General features: G+C 39.1%; 1 long non-coding RNA gene across 1 annotated transcript in view; it reads right to left on the reverse strand.

The window, feature by feature from the left end:
* LOC308532051 overlaps positions 1-11,260 on the reverse strand; it is a 30,608-nt gene extending 19,348 nt beyond the window's left edge. The window contains exons 1-2 of the long non-coding RNA XR_013996954.1: positions 9,756-11,260; positions 5,409-5,629 (exon numbers count right to left, since the gene is read on the reverse strand). This is a non-coding gene — a long non-coding RNA (uncharacterized lncRNA). The remainder of the gene's footprint in view (positions 1-5,408; positions 5,630-9,755) is intronic.
* Between the last annotated feature and the right edge of the window lie 2,502 nt (positions 11,261-13,762).

A 13,762-nucleotide genomic window follows, 5' to 3' on the forward strand; every position in this document is an offset into this window, starting at 1 on the left:
CTATACCAACTGTATCCTAGGGTAACCAAATATGTCTTGAGAAGTTTCTCCTTATAATTTTGTTCTAGCTAAGAAGTGAAAAAGATATAGGGTATCGCCATTTTACAGTCCTTAATGAATTAATGGATTTAGATCATTAAGAGATTTGAAAGAGAAGCAACAGTGTTTCCCGATGAAAACGCACAAAACTATCTCTGAAGCATTTTTGCAAGAAAATATAACCTAAATATGATCAGGCCCATAGATTTAATTCCCATGTTTCAGAAAACACGAGAATCAGAGAAATTCAAACAAAGAATGAGAGAAATTCAAACTTTGTGAAGTCAAATAAATGATTCTATTTCTCCAAAATATAAATTGCAAGGGAAAAGAAATAGAAAAAGAATTTAATATTTTAAAATTGAGAGCTTAAAAGTTATCTACCAATTACAATGTGTGAAATTTGTTGGACTGTTGATTTAAGCACTTTTCTGAGACAACTGGTAATATTTGAACATGGAATTTGCTAATATTAAAAATAAATTATTAATTGTATTGTGTTAATGATATAATTTTTTTACAAGCGTTATCTGCTAGATATATGTATTGGATATTTACATATAAAATAATATAGATAAAATTATAGATTTGCTTCAAAATAAAATCTAGGGAGGTGAGTATAGATGAAACAAAAATGGCCTTGAGTTAGGCCAGCAGGGTGCCGTCCTGCTCCCCTAGCGCGACCTCACCTTCCCCTGCTCCGATCCGAGTCAGAGGTGCTGTCCTGTACCCGGGTCCTCCGCGCTGGGCCATAGCCTGGCCGCTCACATTCACTGCTGTCCACACACAGACTGCTGGCCTAGGATGCCCTTCCTCGCTACCTCTTGACCACCAGACTCGCCCTTGAAGCTCGGCCCGGCAGGCCTCAGCACCTGGCCTCTGCCCACCTCCACCTGGCCCCACCTGCCGAGTCCCTCTTCCCACCACCAGAGCTCTGAAGGGGGTGCTTTCTTGGTTGAGACCTGCAGCCGGCTGGCTCTGTCTGCAAAGAGGTGCTTCCGGTGAAGGTAACTGACGTGAAAGGCTTTCCCCACGGAGGCAGACGCGCTGACTGGAAGGGGGAGGCGGAGAAAGCTCTGTGGTCCCGCGAGTGGCGTGACCTTTGAGCCTTCAGAGACCTAGTGTGGGGTCGAGGCCAGGCTGGGCAGTGCGACCTGAGTGGGCAGGAGCTCGGCTGGGACTCACCCTCCCACGAATGTTCTGGGACAATCAAAATGCTTTGAAAGGGGGAAAAAAAAAATGGCCTTGAGTTGATAATTGTTGGGTTTAGGTTAACAGGCATATGGCCTTGTTATATTTTTTCTTTACTTTTATATTTACAGTTAGAATTTTCCATAATAAAACTTTTAAATTAAAATATAATCAATATGTTTTAGATTTTTCTATAAAGCCATTAAAAGTATGACTTTTAATATTGATTATTGCATCATCACATCTTACATAGATCCACATTAGAATATATTTTCTCTCTGGCAACTCCTATGATTAAAGTGTCTAACATTTGAATTTTTTTTTTCCTGGCACTGTAGACACCAACACCCTTACAGATTAGCACATGGCTTTATGCCCAGGTTTTAAGATATTAGGCTAGAGTTAGCAAAAAAAAGGAATGACTAAGCACTGTCTATTATTTACCTTCAGTTAGATGCTCAAAGGGCTTTAAATTAAACAATTAACCAAATTATACTTGGCTGCAGGTAGTCACTCAATTTTATAGCTTATTGATGTTGATAGACAAAGCAGTTGGGCCTTATCCTTACATGTCCATTTCTTTGGCTATGCCTGGCACACAGCAAAGGACAAATAAATTGTGATTTATCATTGAAGTAAGAAAGAAAAAGAAGGCTGAGGAAAAGAGCGATAGAGAAAGGGAGGGAGGGAGAATGAAAATACACTGTACCATCTATCTATTGCCACCATATGGTTTACATAAAAATTTTCCATGGCATACAACAATAAGCTTTCAATGCCCAAGTGTCTGCACTGGTTTCTAGTTGGATCTGCTGGACTTCGTTGCACTTGTTCTACTGGCATTCGGCTTACTTAGGCAGGATTCAGGGGGGACAACTAGAATAAATCAACTTTACTTCCTTTCTTCTATTCCAGCAGGCTCTGACCAGACATGGTAATGGAAGCAATGTAGGAGCGGGGCCAAGTCTGTTCATTCAAGAAGTTTTTCAGCTTCAGCTTGGCCTTATCTGCTACATCCTACTGACCCAAACAAGCCCACATGGCCAATCCTAGAACACTGCAAAGTTAGATGACAACGATCATGGATACCTGAAGCAAGGAAGAATTGAGGCCATTTCATGCCATCTATCACAACATAAATAAAGATATTAAATACATAACAGGACAAATTAGAACTCTGAATATTGCTTTCTTTCTTTGTCTTTTTCTAACCTTAAAGGCAAATGGAATTGTGGCACCAATTAACTCAATTAACTTTGATCTTTATGTTCAGTTGGCAATTTTACGTCATTCTTTTATTAATTAGACAATTATTTATTGAGCTTAACCTCTTTGCAACAATATTTATAAAACATTGTCCTTACTTCAATTTAATATAAAGTGAGTTCTATTCAATAAAGAGAGAATGCTCTTCAAAAAAAAAAAAAAAAACATTGTCCTTTTAGCATATGGAAACTGCTTGCAAAATATTGATTAAAATAGCAATTTTAGTCCAGATCCCTTTCTACCTTTGCACTATTCCATATTTGGAACTGTTACCTCATATCCAAGAGGTTTTTATGTGAAGCAAGGGTCAGCCTGCTTCTCCACTCCTGATGTTTCCTCAAACACAGAAGGATACTCCATTGGCTAATGTTCCTGCCCTCTCTATCCACACTCTGACTGCATCTCAGGTGGAGTGATTTTTCTAAGTAGGAAGCATGGGGGAGAAAATGTGCACCTACAATTCCATCCCTCTGTTTCTCTCTCATAGGAGAACAGACCCTGCTCTTCAAGGAAGTCTCTGTCACTATGGAAAGTGTCCCACTAATTTGGGGTTAAGTATTAAGAAGCCCACTTGCCTCCAGATATGAGCCAAGCCTTTAATATTCAGTATCCGTGAAAGAGATATTTTGATTCCTATTTTTCTGGTTCTGATTTCTACAGAACTTGTGTGTAGAAAATGCATGCTATTTGTGGCTCTCTGTCTCCAAAACACCCCCAACGAATCATATTTCATTACTCTCTAGTGATATATGCTATTTATGATTAGAAGTTTGGTAGTCATGTAGATTTGATGTGATGCAAAGGAAAATGTGTTGCCCAGAACACATAATCTGTGGCCTCATCAAAAGTTTTTTCAGGAAGGCAATGCATACAATGCCATTTCTCAATGGCAAACATTTGAGAGAAGTGAAAAATATAATTGAAATGTGGTGTTTGGGGTGCAGACTTCTTCTAGTGGGTCCTTGTCTGATGAAGATGAAGAATAAATTCATGGACTAACAATTTTATTTAATAAAAATATGGAAGTTTATTGAAAGCACATACAAACTCCATCTGGGCAGGGGTGTCTCCAAAGGGGACCCCTTGGGGAGGGGAGGGGCCCCCAAAAAGGAAAACCTTCTCTCTCTCTCTCTCTCTCTCTCTCTCTCTCTCTCTCTCTCTCTCTCATATCTAAATCTAAAATCTATAATCTAAAAAAAATTCTGACTCGTGTCCCTTTGTCTCCAGTTTATATATGCTATAGTTCTTTGTTTGAACCTGACCCTTTCTAATTGGACCCTTCCTTAATTTAGGACCCCTATGCTTTCCTCATGGTTCACTATGCTAAATAGTATCAGTTTCAAAGGCCAAAGCCCAAATGGTGTCCCCCTGTTTCTCCCCCCATCCTGCAACATTATTCTATCCTCTGTGAAAATGTTTCCTTCTTCCCATTATCCTGTGACTTTTCTTTATCCTCTGTGTATGTATGCTTCATCCCCTTATCCTTTGGCATTTCTCTATCTTCTGTGCAAATAAGATAAGCATTTTGGGTCTCAAAGCCCTTATCTATGCATTCCTCTCTCATGGACCATCTTTATTCTAAGACTTCCTAACCCTGCCCCTTTTGTCTCTAAAATATCTTTTCTAATTAATTATCTGATTTATAAACTGCTTAATACCCAAAACCAGAAAATATTAAATTGACTACATTCCTTGTGCTTCTTACACTGTCAAATTTTGTCTGTAGAGCTTAATTCAAAGTCACTTTCAGACTGATAATTATAATAACCTTCATTTCTTTTTATTTCTCAAATGTTCTGCTAACTTTAGTTTTGTATAATATATTTTTACAAGTACTATCCCAAGCCAATTGTATAATATTTATTTTTAAAAATCAAAGATGGCTAGCTAATCTTGCAAATAATGGTACTGTATATAAAAATTTTAAGTGACATCAGCCCTGTGTCATGGTTGAAAATAAGAAATAGTTCATTTCTGTAATTCAACATGACTTAATATATGTTTACAAGCAGCATATATTAAAGTTTATTTTTAACCATAAAAAGTATTTCCCAGTACATAACATAAGGATTTGTCCAAGGGTAATGCAATTATTATAATTGGGTTCAATCAAGGATTATTTTGCTTCATATAAATGATGTATACTGATGAAGTGAATTAAACATTGAGCTGTGCTGTACTTTTTCATGACCTGCTACACCTTCCAGTAGTAAGAAATGATATCCTATCTAATAAAAAGGGATATGCTAATTGACCCTCACACCATCACAAAGATGGCGGAGCCCACAGCCAATAAGGAGGGAATATCTTAATTGACTCCCACACCCTCAAAGATGGCAACACCCACAGCCACAAGATGGCCAACAGGGGAGGGCAGTTGTGGGCAATCAGGCCAGCAGGGGAGAGTAGTTAGGGGCAACCAGGCTGGCAGGGGAAGGTAGTTAGGGGGACCAGGCCAGCAGGGGAGGGCAGTTGGGAGCAACCGGGCTGCCAGGGGAGGGCAGTTGGGGGCAATCAGGCTGGCAGAGGAGCAATTAGGCATCGATCAGGCTGGCAGGGGAGTGGTTGGGGTGATCAGGTTGGCACACAGAAGCAGTAAGGGGCTGATCAGGCAGGCAGGCAGGCGAATGGTTGGGAACCTGCAGTCCTGGGTTGTGAGAGGGATATTTGACTGCCGGTTTAGGCCCATTTCCACAGGGGTCCCAGATTGGAGAGGGTGCAGGCTGGGCTAAAGGACACCCTCCTAGCCCAGTGCACAAATTTCATGCACCAGGCCTCTAGTCTATACTAATAATAGACAAATGTAAATTGACATTCCCTCCATGATGCCAACAGCCAATCAGGAATGAGTATGCAAATTAACCCAACAAAGATGGCGGGCCTGTGGGCAGCGTGCACGAGTACAGACTCACCTGTGGGCAGCGTGCATGAGTACAGACTCCGAGCAGCCAGGGGAGGGGCAGGATGTTTGCATCATTGCCATGGTGACAACACAGGCATTTCGCCCTGCCCCAACTGCTCCGGGCCTCTGGGCAGCATGGGAAGGCAGAAAGGCAGCTCCTGGCTGGAGTGAAGGCGGTGCTGGCAGCCAGGGGAAGGCCTATTCTTGCACTAATCTTCGGGCATCGGGCCTCTAGTAAGGAAGATAAGATCAATCATATGTTATGCTTCACAAACTATCTCCATAGAAATACAGAGTTCATTTTCTTTCCTGGTCAAAAGTGTTTGAAGAAGGTTACCTACTGATTTGAAATTTAAATAAAAATTTTCTCATGAATGAGAGGATTTTGTTAGTCATGCATGCACTGTGATTTTTTTTCTAATATAACCTCTGTTTTCAAATGAATGACTTAGTTGTGTTCAAAAGTTGATGGATTCTGTGAAGGAGAAAAAAGCTACTATAGCTTTGAAAGACAACTATTTGCCTTAAGTGCTTGTTTCAATTTTTTTTATGCAAAAGCTAAGATGCATAAAAAACAATTTTCTGGTTTTATTGGCATCAGGTTTGCCATTTTGGAAGTGTATGAAGTATAGGAATTGTGGCTTCTCATGCAATCCTAAACATGGTTCTTAATTTAAACATACTGAAAATGTGAGTGTGTGAGACAAAAAGTAACATTGTTTTTCCTACATTATACTATACTGTGGGTCTCTATAGTTGTGCTGCATGGCTGAGAAACAAAGCGAATATAACAGTACTTATATTGTATTATTACCTCTTTTACAGTATGAAATTGATTTAATTCTTTGATTAACCAAATTTTAGCATCAAAAGAGACATAGCTTATTTTACTCTGTTTAAAAATGGTTCTAAACGCAAACACCAATCCAATATATAAATACAGTTACCTAGGTACTAGATAGCACAAGGAAATAGACTCATTCATTTTGTAAAATAACACTCTTTGATACTCTCTAAGAAGCTGTGAGGTTTAAAAAAATAACTGTGGATTTAACGTTAACAATTATTTTTGTTTATAGAAAATTATATTTACAGAGCAAAGATTGACCATTTTAATCAGTGTTGTTCTTAAGATTGTTTCTGTTTTCAATTCATAGTTGCTATTATACTCAGATTATGTTATAGCTCAGATCATTCAAGAGATAAGCATAAATTTAAAAGCTTAGCCAAGATTTATTATTTTAAAATTCTGTAACTGTTTATGTACAATGGGTAAAACTATAAAACAAAAATCAATTCTTGAAGGATAATTTATTGTTCTTTTATTTAATCATTAAACACATATTAAGTTCCAACTCATTATATGCTGGCTATGGCATTACGTCTATAAGAAACAAACAAAAAAAATGTATGAGCACATTTAACCTACCTTTGTACTTATTTTAGGGTACAAGTTATAATCATAATTATATTCTCAATTTGATAGATGAACACACTGCTATTATCTCAATTTGATAGATGAACACACTGATGTTTAGCAATGCTATGTAATTTTCCCAGATTATATAACTGGAAACTGGAAAGTGGAAGAGAATGAAATTCATAGTTCTGGCACTATATCATCGACACTTCTTTTTTTAATTGTATGCTTTGTTTGTTCATCTCCGCTTGACTCTAATCTTGAATTTTGAGATTATGTTTATACATGTTTCTCCTCTTGCAAATGTCTTATGGCTACATATTATCTGACATACAATAAATGAGTACTCACAATAAATGTGTGAGCAGTCTCAGTTAAAAAGTCATTTTATCAGTGGACTTTCCTGACCATCCCACTAAAAATTAAACCTCCATCCCACCCCACTCTACTTTTCCCTAAATTTCAACCCTCCTTATTTTCCTCACTCTACTTTTAACTATCCATGACATATATATTTTCACTGGTTTATTATTGCCTTTCTTCACTAGAATTTAAGTTCTATGAAATAAAGTGGTTTCATCTGTTTTGTTAACTTGTGTATTTGCTGGGCAAAATAATACCTGAAAACTACTAGACATTTAGTAAATACTTGTTGAATGAATTAAATAATGAACAACCTATCATTAGAGTGCAGGATAGAAATCACAGAAAAAGCAGCTTGGAAGCCAATGCAGTGGCAATGAGAAGACGGATGTAACTAATGACTCTAAGAAACATTTAACTAGATAGCAAGTTCAGATGTGCTTACCAAGCAGATAAATACTAGACACTTCTCTTTTAAATGTGCAAGGACTCATATAACTTCAAATGGATTCATGGGATCTTAGAGGTGGGAAAGCTTTGATCCCAAAACCATCTCATTTATCTCCTTAATGTACAGAGGAAGAGATTGAGAGTCCAGTGGGTTAAGTCACATACAAAAGCACACCAGTCTCAGAATTCTCCTTATATGACATGCTTCTGTGGTAGGCAGCAGCAAATAGACTTATAATTATCATTGTAATTCTTTAAAGTTAAAATTTAATGGGAAGCTTTGGTTAACATTGATGTACACCAAAATCAATGTGAACTGATGGCTCTTCCTAATTAAGTTTTACATAATAATAACCATTATTATAATAGCCACTCCTCTCTAAACCAAATATCAATATATTGAATATGGAAGTATAAAATAGCAAAATTCAGCCTTGAACAACATCCTTATTGGGTAATAAAAAAATTGTAAGCTATAAAATGCATTTTGTACTTGCAATATATCTATTGAATGTTAAGGATTGACTTTTAGAGCCAACTGAGTATAAAGGCTTTTTTAGTACTTGAAAATGTTACAAGAGAAAAAGCCTCATTTTAGCATGATTATAAATGAAACAGAAAGGTCACTTAATAATACAAATTTAAAACACAATATAGTAGAAACCCTAGCATTTTACAAACATCTTCTTGTTCATAAAATTCAACTTGAAAAAGTGGTTGTAACACCATGCTCTCCCAATGTTCGCAGTTGCTACACATTAAATAAAAAGCCACAGTGATGTTAAATAAGTCTTCACAAAATTTTTGTAGATAAAATTAAGCATATATTTAATCCACATACACTTCCTAAGAAAATAATCAACCAACCAATAACCAACAATGAAGTCATGATGTTAACCACGTGTCCTTCTACGTGTTTTTCTTAATTTTGAAACCCCCCTCTAACAAATTATTAACATGGATCCTAGAGAAATGACTGAATTGGGTCTAGAGAGATTAACTATAGAACCTGTTAAAGGAAGAAGGTTCATGGAACTTCTAAGATCTTAATTTTTACCCAGAATTCATTTGGTTAACTGAATTTGTTGCTCCATTAAAATAGCACAGGAAAATCATGGCTTTAAATTTATTTTTCGCTATTTACATATTTTCCCCTGTACTCCTCAGACTGTCACCATATCCCCATGCTTGTTTCCCATAAAGAAAAAGACACTAAATTTGACTGACTTCTGTGCATTGGGAGAGTTAGCAAATCAATGGCACTCCCAGAGCCAAAAGATGTCACTCTCTTCAGAGGCCTTTCAAAATTAGAATAGATGCTATTTTCTGCTATTAAAGAAGAGATCTGGTTGCTATATGTTTTCATGTTTGTATAGCCCATGCTAGTTCATCCTGTAACATCTCCTGAACCTGAAGCTTAATGCTAGTCTGACTACTCATGGTAAATATAACACCTGTGGGTTTCTGCTCTATCTACATTGCTTGCAGGACTAGAGCTCCATGAGCAACTACAGTGACCTCTCTCCTGATCTGGCCCAGTCCCCAACCTGGCCGTTACCTAGGTCACATTCATTCTATAATCACTCTTCAAGCCTGAAATATTTTTTCTCCTATCCTCTCTCTTGGCTGATGGCCCTGGTTCCTTCTACACGAAGAAAATAGAAGCAATCCAAAGAATTTTCACTCACTCTTACCACCACTTTTCATGCCTATCGGTATTTCTCCTTTTATCAGGATGCATTCTCCATAATTCCTCTAATCTTTCAATATCATGCATTAAGATACACTATTTCTGCCATTGTCCTTTCCTCTTCAGCATTTTAAATACTTTCTTCACAACTCATTCTCATGAGCAGTCACATATACTAAAATATTTCCCTTTACAAATGTTCCCTTTAATGTATATACCATCTAGTTATTAGCCAAGTTCCCTTATAATAAAACTCCTTTAAAGAGCAGTTTACTCAAAATAGTAATTGGTTTCATACTTTTTTTTTCTCATTCTCTGTTAAACCGCCTCCATCATCCCCTGCTCTCCACCAAAGAACACTGATGGCCACTACATTGCTAAACCCAACGTTAACTTTACTCCATATTAGCAGAATTTGACAGAATTGACCATACCTTTCTTGACATATTCAATTTCTTCTTCCTTTCTTTCTTTCTTTCTTTCTTTCTTTCTTTCTTTCTTTCTTTCTTTCTTTTTCTTTTTCTCTTTTTTTTTGTTGTTAATCCTCACTCAAGGATATTTTTCCATTGATTTTCAGAGATAATGGGAAAGAGAAAGACAGAGGGAAGCATGCTGGTGAGGATGTGGAGAAAAGGGAACCCTAGTACACTGCTGGTGGAAATGCAAACTGGTTTCTCTTTCCCAGTCTCCCTCCATAGCTATAACCCAGAGCTCAGTTCTCAGACATCTATTCTTCTTCTTAGCACAGTGACTTTCTGGAGCAACTCATACCATTTCATGTTTGTAACAAATTTTAAAAGAACAACTCCCAAATATATTTCTGCAGCCCAAACCTCTCTCCAAATTGTACATTCATCTGTATCTTCCACATCTCCACTTAGATGTCCAGTGGAAGTCTCAAAATTAAAAGATGAAACTTTTTATTTATCCCACATCTGCTTTTCCCACATTTTTCTTCATCTCAGCAAATGTCAACTTCATCATTTCATTTGTTCTGAACAAAATCTTTATAATCATCTTTGACCCTTTCTTTCTCTCATACCTTGCATCCAATCCATAAAAATTATAGGCTATAGCTTCTAAATATAGTATGTTCTTAAAATAGTCATTTCTTACTACCTCTAATGTTACCACCCTGGTCCTGACCATCATCATTTCTTAGGTTATTGAAATGTCCTTCTAACTAAAACCCCAGTGGTTATCCTTGCCCTTCCCTCTCAAATTGATTCTCCACAGAGGTTAAGTCATAGGTATCCTTTTAAAGTCTACGTCAGATCACTTCTTTCCTACACTAAAAGCCCCTGTGGCTTTCTATCTCATCTATAATAATAAAAGGGTAATATGCTAATTAGACTGGACATCCTTCTGGGTGTCATTCTGGATGAATCTAGGGCTGGAGGGAAGCAGCCCAGGTCCTGGGTGCCTGCCAGCTGAAGGTCAGAAGCCTGGGTCCCAGGTGCTGGAGGGTAGCCAGTGTCGGCAGCCGGGGGAAGGAAGGCCTACTCTTGCACGAATTTTTGTGCATCAGGCCTCTAGTTAAACATAGAAAGTAATGATGTCCTCTAGATCTGGTTCCATGCTGCCTCTTTGACCTTGCCTTCTCCATTCTCCCCTTCTTCCTCTGCTCAGTTGCAATGACTTCTTTGCTATTCTTTGAACAGACAAAACATGCCACTTTAGGGTCATGGCTCTTGCAATTCCTTCTACATTAAATATTCTTGTTCCAATGTCAATTCTCCCACTCCTTCCTCTCTGATCTATTGTCATCTCATCAGCCAGACTCTCCTTATACTCTCCATGTGAAATAACAACTCTCCCTCTTTGAGGCTTCTTATCTCCCATACTCTCTTTTATTTACCTTGATGGAACTTACCACCACTTGACATATACATACTAGTCTCCCGCACTAAGGGGAAGGGTCAGAGTGGGAGCATTATTTTGCTCATCATTTCATTTCCATCACCTGGAACAGTGTTTAAAAATAGCAGATGTTCAGTGAAGAGTTACTGAATGGATAAAGATCACTGTTCTTCTCAACCAAAAAGATATTTCTATGCTTTCTAAATGCAGTCAACTTTCCTTTCAGGCCTTTTAATCAAAATAACAGAAAATTCAGTGGAAGTTTCTATAGTTTTATATTTCTGCTGACTGTGCCTTGGCAAATTGCCTCCCTGGGTTTTATAATCCCCTTGTCTTCCCACCTTGGCCCACCCTTTTCATATTTGCCAGCATGAATTCAGAAACTGATCTCAGTACTATTTATTTATAAATGATCCTCTATGGACTCCAGAGTAAATTGTTGCAAATAATTGCCACCAGACCTAAGGTTCAAAAAGCTCACAAGCACTGTACTGTCAAGTCCAAAGTAGTACTCAAACTCTCTGCTCTGATTAGAAGAGCAGATATGATGTGTTTGGGGGTTTGCTTAGTATTTGAAATGGCAAGTAAAACTTGGTCCCCAGATGTATATAAGAAATCACTTTGAAAGAATAAACTCCCAGTACAGAAACCAAGGATAATAGAGCTAATTTCTTCTATAATTAAGTAAATAGCCTTCTTTGGAGGTTAACTAACCATATCAGCACAACCTTTTGGCTGATGGCTAGTACACCTATGGGTGTTAGCGCCACTGGAGCTGGATGGGTGATTTTAGAAAAGGTTCAGCAATGTTTTTCTGCAAAGGACAAGATAGTAAATATTTTAGGTTTTGCTGGGTACATACTGTCTCTATTCCATATTCTTTTATTTTTAAAGAACTTGTATACATATATATGCATAACCCATGGACACAGACAATAGTGTGATGCAGACCTAGGGCAGGGGGTTAGGGAGTAAGGTTGGGCTAGAAGGGGTTAATGAGGGGGAAAAGAGGACATATGCAACATTTTAAACAATAAAGATTTAAATATATATATACTTATAATATTTTAAATCCTATATAACAAAGAGGTAATATGCAAATTGACCGCCACACCCTCGCACAGATGGCCACCCCATGTGGTCACAAGATGGCTGTCACAAGATGGTCGGCAGGGGAGGGCAGTTGTGGGAAATCAGGCCAGCAGGGGAGGCAGTTGGGGGCGACCAGGTCAGCACAGGAGGGCAGTTGGGGGCAACCAGGCCGGCAGGGGAGGGCAGTTGGAGGTGATTGAACCTGCAGGAGAGGGAGGGCAGTTGGGGGGACCAGGACTGCAGGGAAGGGCAGTTGGGGGTGATTGGGCCAGCAGGGGCGGGCAATTGGGGGCAATCGGGCTTTTAGGGGAGCAGTTAGGCGTCAATCAGGCTGGCAGGGGAGTGGTTAGGGGGTGATCAGGCTGGCAGGCTGAAGTGGTTAGGGGCAATCAGGCAGTAAGGCAGTCAGGCAAGCGAGCGGTTGGGAGCCAGCTGTCCTGGATTGTGAGAGGGATGTCTGTCATTCGGACATCCCCCGAGGAGTCCCAGATTGGAGAGGGTGCAGGCTGGGCTGAGGGACACCCTCCCCCCCACCCCCCAGTGCATGAATTTTGTGCACCGGGCCTCTAGTATATATAAAAGCCCAAGAGACCAGACGACCAGCCAGTAGCTATGACACGCAATGACCACCAGGGAAAGACACTCAACACAGGAGCTGCCAAGCAACAGCAACTTTTTAGAGTGCCCTCTCACACATCAGGACCCCTCGAGGGATGTCAGACTGCTGGCTTTGCCCCATCCTTGCAGGCCAGGCCAAAGGACCCCACAGGCCAAGGGACCCCGTAGGCCCTGCCGGATGGATCCCACTCATTCTGCAGAGGCCTTTTGAGCCCCAGCACCACCCAAGGTGTGGCCAGACAGGGTGGGACTGTGGGAGGTTGGCTCCACAGCCTGCCCGGCCCTTCTCACCCAGTCCCACCCAGCTTGCCACCTTCTAATTTATTTATTTTCAATGTGCACAAATCCATATACCAGGCCTCTGGTATAGAGTTTGGCATTCTTTTATAATAAGTAAAATTGGTCAACTGTGTGATTCCCAGGACATGGGAAAGGACAGTCATACAGAGATGAGGTATTTAATAAAGGAAGCAATAATTAAAAAGCAACTGAGGAATGTTCTAGCCAACTTACAGTCAGTAGCAGACAAAGCAATGCAAATTATAAGTGTAGACCACAGTAAGTTATATGGAATTTATTTCAAGTGGTTCTACGAGCAGTACTGGATGAAGTTCTAAGCAGGTGGAGAATGCATATGGTATAAGATAGATCTTATATCAGGAAAAAAAGAAGACCTGAGAATGGGTATTAAAAGCCTGAATCTTATTTCTGTCCTTAGGAAAAATATGGTGCTCACATATTTGCCTGCTGGATGATCCTAGATAACGTAGTTTACTAAATATGCAGCTGTCATTTATTGTGTTCATATTTTTACTGAAGACCTAGTACATGTCAGCTATTCTGCTAGGTACTGCAGATGTAGCAATAAACA

This window comes from Myotis nattereri, assembly GCF_964212035.1.
Source record: "Myotis nattereri genome assembly, chromosome: 1".
Taxonomy (NCBI): Eukaryota; Metazoa; Chordata; class Mammalia; order Chiroptera; family Vespertilionidae; genus Myotis; species Myotis nattereri.